The sequence below is a fragment of the Ammospiza nelsoni genome, chromosome 8 (genome assembly GCF_027579445.1).
Source record: "Ammospiza nelsoni isolate bAmmNel1 chromosome 8, bAmmNel1.pri, whole genome shotgun sequence".
Taxonomy (NCBI): Eukaryota; Metazoa; Chordata; class Aves; order Passeriformes; family Passerellidae; genus Ammospiza; species Ammospiza nelsoni.
This window is the reverse complement of record NC_080640.1, coordinates 25963056-25975469: the sequence shown is the minus strand read 5'-3', so window position 1 is coordinate 25975469 and position 12414 is coordinate 25963056.

The window sequence follows — 12414 nt, the reverse complement described above, 5'->3', positions numbered from 1 at the left end:
CACAGGAATGCTATGCAAGGCATCTGAAGGTTAGTTTGGAAGCTGGGCAAGAAGCCAAGAAAGTTGTGTGGCAGCCACACCAAAACTCTTCCATTTCACAGCTCTTCTACCCTTCCAGGGACTTGGAAAGAGTTAAAAGAGCACGAGGAGTATGGAGTGAGGTTCAAGAGCAGTTCAGATGCAGCAGCAATGATCTACGTGCACCACGACGCATAACTCATCCTCTGAGTGCTGTTACCCGTGTTCAAAAGGAGCAATGAAACACCCCTGGTTCCAAACACTGAAAAGGAGCATAAAACCCAGTGTGCCATGAGAACCAAAGCACCATCAAGGGGATCAGCAGATCTAAATGAGTTTTTAATGGTAATAAGTACTGACTGACCTTGCCCATTAACTAACTCACATGTCTACAGCAGACACTGAAATATTCAAAGCACGCTAGCAATAGGTTAAGTGGACAAACTCATCCTTTAGAAAGAATTAACTCATCCTTTAAAAAAAAATTAATAGTCCCCATTTATAAATGCAACTGTTTTCCTGAAAGACAATTTTCAACAATGTTCTTGAGGTATCTATCAGCTCAGATCTGAGCAATATCACTGAAAAATCATTAATTACACTTATGCTGAAAAACCACCCCAAGGATGGGCCTTGAGTAGAACTGGACAGAATTACCGTGCAACTGAGACAGCAAACCAGTGAAATCTGATGAGGTGACCTCATGCAGCTGTGCCTAAACTTCTAGCCTGCAAAATGAGAGTATTGCTCCTTGCATCTCAGAATGAAGAGAGATACATTAGGCAATTAATTCCATATGCAGTAAGACAAAGCTTCTAGGTGTGTACATTTCCCCCTTTCCCTCAGTTGCTACAGGGTGTTCATCCATTTTTGTGCGTTTCCATGACATGTGTCACAGAAAATAGGGATGTGTAATACCTAGTTCAAATAAGAGTTGGGCAGTCAATGCCTCCTTCCTGACTGGCACACCAGCAGCTTCCAGCCATATGTACAACAATTCAGTTTTGCCAACTTGACCCTTAGTAAACAATGATTTATGGTTTTCCACTCTATCCAGCTTTCACTTTTTAAAAATCAAAATACAAGATTCACAGTCTGACGCATTCATTACCCTTTGAGGCTAATATTCCCTCAAAATACTGTCCTGTAAATGAGGAAAAGGATAAATGTGATACCTCTTGGATCTGCAGAGTGGGAAGGTTAGTTATAAACAGGCAAGAGTATGGGGATAAAAATGGAAAATGAAAGAGAAGTAAGCACTGCTTCTGAAGTGCATGCTCTGAAATGAGCATTATCCATCCCAGGTATCCAGATATGTCCTGATCATTCTGGCCTGAGGTTAGAGTGAAAGAGAAAGGTTTCTCAGTCAGGCAGAGTATTCATAATTTTGGTTCTTTTGTGGCCATAATGGAGGACATATCTAAAGCCTGCAAAGAATCTAAGGATCTCGTGAACTTACAAAACTTTGAAGTTCACAAGACCTTTTATTCTCTTCTAAGTAAACAAAATTCCAGCCAGTTTAATTGTGCCAAAATGGACTTTGGCATGTCAGGTTGAATTTCTGGAAACCTCCTTTACACATCCAGCCTGAGGGCATGTGGGTAATGCCAAAAGGACTTCTTTTGGATTGGCTTGTGGGCTTGGGAAAATGCCTCAAAAGAACTGGAAAAGAAAGCATTTGGATCCTGCATGAAGACTTGCAGTGGGAATTCAATTTAAGCATGTGCTCCTGGGCAAATAATTGCTAGTATTGCCATTCTGCATTTTTCCAATCCACTGCAAGAAAAAAAAAAATCTGAAGCTGTGTTTTTAATTGCACTACATAAAATACATGCATTATTACTTAATTTATTTAAATACAACTGTCAGCTCTCATGTTCTTACTGTTTCTGAGATCCTGAAACACACAAAAGAGTCTTTAACACAGTGAAATAAAGGTCAGCACTTTATTATATCACTTTGTCTTTGCACTGTTCTTTCAACCAAAATATCCCTTAAGGATGTTCCTTACTAATGTTTATCTGCTACACAGCCAATAATAAGAAAACTCTGTGTATATAACACCATTGTTTTTTGACCACTGCTTAGCTGCTAGTAGTAATCTAAAGTGAATGCAGAAATTCACCATTTTCAGTACAAAGCCAGGTTTTCAGATAGCACTAAGCACATGATTTAAGTAAGAGAGATGTAAAAGACCAGAAATCACACAGAAACTAGAAATACCACAACTGGTACAACAGACATTTGCTTGCTGGAAATACTTGGCTTCTACACAGAATCGCAGAGGGGAGCTGTGGAAATCATCCAGGCCAACCTCCCTCCCTCAGAGCAAGGTCTTCCACTGCAGGCTGCTCAGGACTGAGTCCACTCTGGTTCTGGATAACTCTGAGGAGGGACACTCTACAACCTCCCTGGGCAACCTGTTCCAGTGCCTGATCATGCCTACAGCAGGAAGTTATTTTAGTGTTAAATTTCCTGTGGTTAGCTATCTGCATTCTGAGTTCAGAACTGTGTCAGCGTGAGTCTTGTCATTTTATGTGGCAAAAAGTCTTTCAAGCCAGTTAAGACACAGGCAACATGAGCAACATAATGATAGAAGACAACCAGCACCTTGGGAGCAGCATCAGAGTAACACTTCTGTTACTCTGGGGAACGATTTTAGTGGGTTGACACAAGAACTGCAGAAGGTAAGCTGATTCGTTTTGTGGCGTGTTTGTGGCAGTTTTTTATTCAGAGGGATAAGAAGTTGCTGGCAGAAGCAAATTAGTTTTGATTGATGTCTACATTTGTCTGGTACATTACAAAAGCAACAAGACCTTCAAACCATATTAAAACTGCTCTCAGGCAGCTCTGTGGAGAGTTGTGCAATAACAGAAATAGCATGACTTAAATGCAGTAGAAAAGGGTTACATCATTTCATAAAGATGCTTCACTTAGGGTTGCTCTTTTTATATTTTAAATCAATTGTACTTCATGCTGAAAAATACATCAGCATTTAACTGCTCTTTTAAAAAAGTGAATTTCTTGAGGGCAAGGAAAGACAAATAATTGACTTTAATAAAAAACAACCTTGAATCTGATCTGGAAAACAATTCCCTATGAAAAAATAATTGTGCTGATCCTACCAAACAACTACACAGATGCTTCACCTCATTCATAGCAAGCTCCTAGAAAACAACCTCTTTCCTCACTATACAGAAGCATTTCCAGGCAGTCTCAGTCCCCACAGTTTGCCACAATCCACTACCCCAGGGTGCCTGCACAGCCATAAGAATGGACTGAGTGTTTCTGTCATCCTTGCATGACATGGAGCCATCATTAAAACTTCAGTGTTTATGTCTCATATATTTCCTCCCAGAACACCACAACCGAAAATATAAAATAATCTAGTGCCAAGACAGACTCCCTGTTGATCTCAGAGACCTGTGCTATTTCAGCTCTTGTCCATCTTTAAACATTAAACTCTGAAACATCTTCTTATGTTCCTGGAAAACACCTAGTAGCAGGAATGTAATAAAAATTTAAGCAATTGATCATCATCCTGTTGTCATTAAGAATTTGATATAGAAGCCATAATTATTTTTCTTTGCTTAACACTTCTCTCATTTCTTCTGCTCTTCACTGAGCCACTCAATGTTTTAAGCCATATCACCTCACCCTATTCTCCTTTGTCTGTTTCTTCTCCTTTCTTTTGCAAGACAGGTGTGTTTTAATAAATCTTTTAATTTCTATACATAATCTCATAACTGTGATCTTTCCCATAATAGTTTACTGGTCCTAAACTCCTTCCATTTGTGTGTTCATAGGTTTCTGATACAGCAATATCCTGGGAAAAATGCAATTTTCCAGACAGAGCCATACTGGAGCCAAGGCAACATAAATGATTAATTCCTATTCCATAATGCATGTATCCACAGTACAACTCAAAATCCTTCTGACCATTTGTGCTGCTTTGTTTCAAATTTCAAACCCCCCTCCCTTATCTAATAACTCTCTATCTGCACAACTGGATTACAGATATCTTGTGTCACTGTTGATTATTTGGATTATTTTTCCTAAAACTATTTTGTTTCATTTTTCTGAGTTGCATTCTAACCTTCCCATCACCTCTCTAACATCTTTAGCCTTATCTTGTAAAAACGAGCAGGAATCTTTCTGTAAACTCTTCAAGCACTGAGTCTGATTTCATTCCATTTGCACCTGTTCTGCATGCAGCCATGCATGATCAATACCAGCAGGCAATTGTATGATCACAAACCATATCTAGGGTGGAGCTGTCATGTGGATAATTGCTCTCCAGATCAATAGTTTTTGATCTCACACGGCCATCAGTAAACATTTTGAATATGACTCCCATATACTTACATTTTTAAATGTATATGTGCTACTTTACTGACATATTATTTACATTATGAAAACATACATAAAAAAGGAAATTAAAATTGAATGGGATAAAGGTGAAATAAGCACAATTTAAAAAAAATATTACACTGATGATACCTAAAGTATTTTCTTCCACATCCCAGTAGCTGGGAGTGCACTTTGGAGTGCACTGCTCAAGCCCTTGTCCAGGACACATTTCCATGTACATCTCTGAAGAAGTGAGAAAATGTCCAATATTCCCAGTTTAAACAATACTAAAAGTTTGTGACAAACTGAGGAAACAAAGACCATTGCTCAGTCTAGCCTCATTTACCTAGCAATACTTCAGGACTGTTATTTCTGCTTTTATCTTTAGAGTATTTGTCTTCTACAGCTCAAAAGAGGCCTTTGTAGTTCTTCATTTGAATGAATTAAATGAATTGGGATGCCAAACTTGACATTTTTCTTGCTCTTTTCGGCACATCATAACCTTGATTATTTGTAAATGCGTAAACCTGATTTAGATGAAGATGAGTAATCATTTTTAATAGAATAAATAAGGTGGTGTGTTCAGGAAGTTTCTCTTTTAATTATGTTTCCCTTAAATAAGTCCACAATAATTCAAACTACAACATATGAGACACTTTGATATATTTCATTTTTTTATGGTAACTCCCATTTTGGAGAAGCTCCTTTTTAAAAAGATTGGTTCTGAGGCTTTATTGGTTGGGTCTTTTTGTTGTTGGTTTTTTTTTTTTAATCTGACATAGTCCAGAGCTGTTTAAGAAGGACACCAACAAAAACACCTCTCTGAAGTAAATATGATCAGCACTGTATCCAAAAATATAATGAACTGAGGTGGCAATAATTCCAGACTTTCTGCCAGCTTAGGCATTAATATTTTTACATTATAGACTGCATTTTATTTTCAGTCAATGTTCATTTTGAATGAAATGCTGTTTACAGATCACCACTGACATCACACCTGAACTTAAGAGCCAAGTCAGTTTTATTTTTTACTTTATCCCTAGCACTCCCCAGCATTTTGTAAGAAATGCTCATTATAGTTACCATACATAACTGGCATCCAAAAAGAGGACACCTTCCCTGCTTAGTGTGTTTACTGAATACACTGCCATCTCACTCTGGTTTAACTATTGATTTTTTACTGTTACAATTAACATACAGCTCAATTCATATAGATATAACTTCTCAGGGTGGGGAACAAACCACCAAGCCCATCAGCCCTAAACAAAAAACTTATTCTGGAAACTTGAACAAAAGACAAACACAACCCAAATTGTAAAATAAAGAAAATCAGTAGTGTTTTCATTAAACCAGCACTAAGAATATTTCTTGGTGCATTTCATCATAAAGAAAATACCTGTCAGGCATCCATAAATCTTCCCTGCTTTTCAGTGCTAAAAGGAAAGGAAGCACAAAATATGTTTTGTTCATCTGCTCTTCATGTGACTTTTCTTCTTTTGATAGATCAAAAGCCTTAGTTGGATTGTTTGTTTTTCTGTTTTGCTGCCACTGCAAATGTCCTTCTGTGCTCTTGACAGCCTTCAATTCATTTCTCTGGGTTAGACAAATACTGCTCCTGAAGCTGCCTCATAAAGCTGTAGATTTTTGTGTGTCTCCCTGTATACACCTTTTATTGCCTGTTGTGCCTATCATACCTAAGGACCACATTCCTGTTTTCTCACCCAGGATATAAATCTAGAGGAGACCACGAAATTACACTGGGACTATTACAGGTGGGACTACCAGGACAGGAGCCTTTTTCCAAGAATGGAGGAGTAATTGAGATCAAGGCTTGACTGATATAAATCAACATGGGTAACAAAGCTGAAGTGTTGTCAAACTCACTGACCTTCAATCCTTGGTTGAGACATTTAATCTCCAATATCAGCATGGAATCATGCAGCTACAAGTCAATTCTTTTTCAACTTGGACAAGCTTTGAATCCATTTCTAAGTGGGTGAAGTTGAACGTCTCTAAGCGGTCCTGGTAGTGGTGGTGAACAAACTTAAGAGCTTGTTCTAGTTTGAACATCAATGGAAGCAGGATACAGGCTACAAAATTTTTATAGGTGTTACTGCCCAAGTCAATGCAAGTCTGTTGACCTGGCAAATTCTCTCTGCTGAATTTCCAGGACCTGTAGGGTACAAGCTGACATAACCTGGTATTTATTGAGAGACTACAAATACAGAGTGCCATTTTTAGTGTGTGCAAGGTAAAGCATTAGCATAATATCATTCAAGTGATTCACACATAAAACAGGCTGGGTGTACGAAACAAGGTCACTGCTTTCCAGAAAAATCAATGGGAAATTTGCCACAGTCTTCAGCAGAAGCAGGATTTCATCCAGTGCATGTAATTCCATGTCTATCAGTGTGTACACTCATGGCAGCTTTGACTGAGAAAGTTTGGAGCTGTGGCAGCATGCCAGGTAGGACTGCTCTGCTGCCTGCAATGGCATCAGCTGGCTACTTCACTAAACACATGCAAAATTTGCTGGTTTTTAACACACACCAGTTATGTGCCCTGCAAGTCACTTGTTTACTCGTAGCTGGGGGCAGGCTTCCCCTAAACATTTGGAAGAACTACCCCAATTGAGAATAAAAGGTGTTGAACAGAGATCTAATAATGGTTGCCACCTTATTGCAGAAGTTCCATACGTTCTTGGTGATTTCTCATGGACATCTCCTCACAGCACTGACGCCTCCTTCACAGCACAGCCAACAAACTCCATCTCTCTCCTCACCCAGCTAACCCAGCCTTCTATAGCACTCATCCTCACTGGACACAGCTGTGGCCTGTTAAGGGCAGGCCTGTTCCTAATCTTTGGTAATTACTGCAGGTGCAACTCCTCAGGGCTGAGATTGCCTTCTGCACAATCTTCACTTCCTTTCATTCTATCCTCCCACAAATAATCCATAGCCAATCTCTCAGATACAGCTACACAGGAGGTCCCTGTGCTCAGGAATACACCTCATGCTCTGTAATAATCAACAAACACCAAACTGGTGACAGAGAAATAGCACTGGCAAATCTACAAACTAAACTGTCTAAATTAATGTATCAATCACAACTGTGGTATAAATACTCTGAGCATGAATCTGTCACCACAATTTCTAGATGATTCATTTCTTTTTAAGCCACAATTCAGGAACTGAACATCCCTGAATTTTAGGATATTAAAAATTGACATCAACGATTTTATAATATAGGACACTAATTTTTCCTGAGTTGCAAATTTATGCTTTGGGGCATTTGATGTATTCTGAATACCTGCCAATGTCTGCTTTTCTTTCTTTATTCCTATAAAGGGATATTTAGATTGCCCCAAGGCAGCCTTTGGACTGTGGCATGATGCTTTGTTACCTGTTAAAAGGAATGCTCCTAGCTACAGAATAGTGGAGGAAACTTTTCCATCAGGGACAAAGATGAGCTTCTTCCAGTAAAAAGTATTTGCTTGTAAGGCTTACAGGGTAAAATACTTCATTTTTCACAAGTCACCAATTATTTTTATGACAATAAGTAGGGGTGGGCAGAATCTGATTCTAAATGTAAATGAAAACTGCACATAAAAAAAGCATTATTGAAATAAGCCCACACTGAAAGTGGCCTTTGATAGTGGACTAATCCTCTCTCCTTTTTTTCAGCTAAATATGGTTTTCAGAAGGAAAACTCTCTGCCTGCATAAGCTATAAAGAACTTGGAATACTTTTAAAACTGTGCCCAGGAAACCAAAGAAATACATATTATACTCAAAAAGTAGATAGCAGTTCAAATATTTCAACCTTACCTGGGTGGTGAGTGGGAATCATGAGTTTCTCTAAAACATTTTTTAAAGTGTATACTCTCCCACTAAAAAGCAGTGAAGCTTTTTTGAAAATAAAAACACCATCAAAGAATAACAACTACAAATGAGGTGAAAAAGTGTGTTCCAGGAGGCACTGGTAATACAAGCAAATCTTCTGGCAGTATAAATCTAGATAAGGACATGGCTTTCAATGAACCTATGCTCCATACATTTTCTGCAAATGTGGTTAAACATACTTCATTATTCTTTTTACTTTTAATTCATTTGGCTGTAGGAACTCCTTCACCTCTAGTTTTCCTGGCAGATAAATGCTGTTATTATTGCTGTATTTATAGCTGTTCCAGCTAGTAAGAGCTTTTTCTCTAATTAATTAACTAAGATCTTTTATTAAGCAACTAAGCTCTCAGGTTAAGGGAGAGTGTACAGCTATGGTTGTAAACATCAGCTACAGAAATTTACATGGATGACCACTTCTGCTGCTTAGAAATAATTGTTGACCTCCTCCCAGAAAGTTGAATCCCTGTTTGGTATTGAAACTCCAGGCACCAGCAGCCAGAAGGAGCTGTGAAGAGCTGAACACCGCAGGCTTCTGGAGAGGAAGATCCCAGCCTGCCCACCACAGATGGACACGAGATGCTGTGAAACCTGCTGGAACTGTGCCTCCTTTGTAAGGCTCACAGAACTCTGACACCAAAGAATCTCCACCATTCTACAGAAAATTAACAATGCTCTTTGCACCTGACATGAACCATTGTTTCGTGTTCCCTTAAATGCCATGGTTTGCACATGAGAGATTCAGAGGTAAAATAAAATTACAAATTAATTATCCTTCAAATTGAGCTTGTCTTTCCCAGGTTAGATTCCACATACATCTGAGGAGAACTGTGGTTGAAATGATAACATAAACCATATTGCCAAAGTCCTTAACCTTACTAGGTGTGTTAATTTAAAGTAACAAATGCTTCCTCATGCCCTCCCAATTTACATGTGAATTTTGTAATCACCTCCAGTTTTTAAAAATTGCTGCTTGCCACAGTGAGTATTAAAAGCCAAATTCTAAAGGAAAAGCATGTGAAAGGAAATGATTATTGAAGCATTAAGAGACAGTGATAAGACCGTTCATTGAATTTGCTCAGTACCTCATCAGCCTCCTCAAAAAGCAAAGTCCAGTGCTCTCAGGAGATATGTAGGCACTTAAGCACATCAGACCTGTAGCTTCCATCTAATGAACATTTACCTCCTTCTAAATGTCACTCTTGGAGGGAGTAACCAGAAAAAAAATGTCATAGAGGATAACATCCCTTGTGGACATGAAGCAATAAAACCATCACTAGGTCCAGGTCAAAAATCATCATTCAGAACATCATAGAAGCCCTTCAATTATTCCTCCATCTGTGAAAGTGTTGTCAAGTGTCCCCCAAAGTCAGCAACTGTTCAGTGTACAGTGATGGATTTTAAATTTTTTCTAACATTATTTTGAAAAATCCATTGCTTGAAGGAAAACAAGGAAAAGAAAAAGATTGAGCAGCCCCAAATTCTGGTTTTTTAATTGCTTGAGAGAATATTTAATTTTCTTGCTTCCATTTCTTTACATTTCAAAGAGATAATTACCCCAAAAGGGTGACTTTGGAATGATAATAAACATTAAGATAGTTATTGACTGAAAATGTGAAGCCCCACCTGAATGCTCAGCAGCACCCCTAACACTAAGCACAGATGAGCTATACAATATATTCAGTGGCCCTGGGAAGCTGCTGGAAACGGGTCAGAAATAGTGAGAAACTTAGAATGGCAGTTTAAGTCACTTTTACCAAGTGTTCAGATGGAAGTCTCTGAATTGAAAAGTCCTGCACATCTCAGAATGAGAAATGAAACTAGATTTTCGTGTCTGCTTTAAACCTAGTGGGATCCCAATGGGAGGCTTGTCAGAAGAGCTGATTAGGATAAATGCTCATAAATCATGACTAACCTGGTTGAATTAGCTCTTCCCTGCAGGCTTGTAAAAAGACAGAATTTTATCCACTTCTCAGAGAGCCAGCCTAGGAGGCATATGATATCAGCTTTATAAATCTGTGCTGAAGCATGAGACAGAATAATGACAGTAGGATAATTATCACCATAAAAATAGAAATGCAAACTTCCCTCCCTCCTTGCTGTAAGAGAAACAGTTGACTTTCTCTGTTATGTTTGTCAAAGTTTTTAAACTCTGCACCTGATAAAGTACTATTGGGCAAGAGCTCAATAGATGAGCAGAGAGATATAACTAAGTCTTTAAGGGGGAAAAGATGGTTGTGAAATAGTTGCCATTTGGACATAGTCATATATTCAATTAACTAGTGTTACTTGCAAGTTGTAGATAAAAATGGGAAAAGGTGAGGATGTATTTAGGATGAGATGCATCCCCAAGTGCTAAAGGTGCTGGCTGGTGTCATTACAATGGCACTTTCAATTATCTTTGAAAGGTCACGGTGATCAAAGGAAGCTCCCCAGGACAGGAAGAAATCAAATGTCATTCCTCTCTTGAAGAAGGGCAAGGAGAAGGATCTGGGGAACTGTCAGGTGGTCAACCACAACTCAATCCCTGATGGAGTAAATAATCTTAGAAACTACTTTTAGACATATAAAACCAAGAAAGAGATTTGGAGTAGTCAGCATGGATTTCTGAAAGGGAATTAGTAAGAGAGGTATCTGGTATCCTTCCTACAGGTTGCTTTAGGAATGAAGGGAGATAAAAGGGAATATTTTACTTTAACTGAAAAAAAAACCCAAACAGAACCTAACATTAGTGTTAGTAGACAAATCAAACCTACAGGAAAACATAATTAAACCACCCAAAGTAAGTGACATCAGAGTAACCCAAAGGTGATTCATCAATGGCAAAATTATCCAGAGTATAGGAGCCCTTTTGCCTTAAGCATGTAATGAAAACCAAAATTAACGTCCTTTAATTGATTTTTGTTTTGAACAATATCCCTCTCACCCAGAGACCAATGGCTATTAACATTAAACCACCACGACCATGATACTGATGGGAGATACATTCCCTCAGCAGCTGCCTTTCTCAATTGCATGAAAGGAGCAGAGTCCTCTCAGCAATAGCATGGTCTGTGACTCTGCTCCTCAGCCCAAAGAATGCTCACTGACTCCTCCATGGCCTCAGAACTAGTAACAACAGGATGAGATTAACAGAAAAGCGTGTAGCATGGAAGCTGCTCCCATTATGGAACATATGGTTTTATGGTTGTTGTTCTAAAAGCATTTTGAGGAGAAGAGAAGGACAAGGAAGGCTTATGGAGTGATCTTTGCTTTGTCAGGCAGAGAATGTGATTTGCACACTTATCATTCTAGCAAGAGAAGTCATAAAGATTAAATGGTGGCACTTGAATATTTGTCAGTAAAATATTACTCTCAGCAATGCAGGAGCAATTAAAATAGAGTTGCATGGATGGATCTGCTAAATCCTTCTAAGTCCATTCTTAGTGGCATGAAGCCAGTACTTACCTCCTGAGACTAATTCCTAATTTTGAAAATGAAAAGCATTTTTTATTTGTAGACAGTGACCAAATCACCTGCTGGAAAGCCACATTGAGGAAGAAACCAAGAACCTCTCTGTGAGGAACTGAGTAATGTAATTTCAAAGTACTGAGGTCTGAGCAGAGCTATGAGGACTCTACCTACCCCTTCCAAAGTCAGTAGCAAAATTCATGCCTGCTTCAGCTGTCAGAAGCCTTGGTTCTCAAGCCACAGAAGATAGTGAATCGTAAGCCATGAACTTCTAACAAATTTTTCCATTAGGGATTTTTCTAGCTTTCCATTTGTCCTCATTTACAACTTGCCAGGACCATTATAAATCCAGGCTGTTAAAAAGGCAATAAAAATATGATAGCTTGCAAATTCTGAAGCAACAGCAATAAAATGGGTTCTATTCTAAAAAATGTTGGCAGTGTATTTTCTGAATAGATGTGGTCAAGAAGGAGGTTCTACAGTAAGACAGAAAGTGACTCCAAAAATGTAATAGATTATTAGAAGTTAAAAATACAATAAAAGTATGGCATTTAATTTTAATTACAGCAGTTGTTTTAAATATATTTTATTCCCATTTGATCAAAAGCATCCACAGAAATGAGTTATGATATAACCCAAAATAGCCAATTATAACATCTAAGCTGCAGCCATTTAGTTCAATATCACATCTTTTTAAA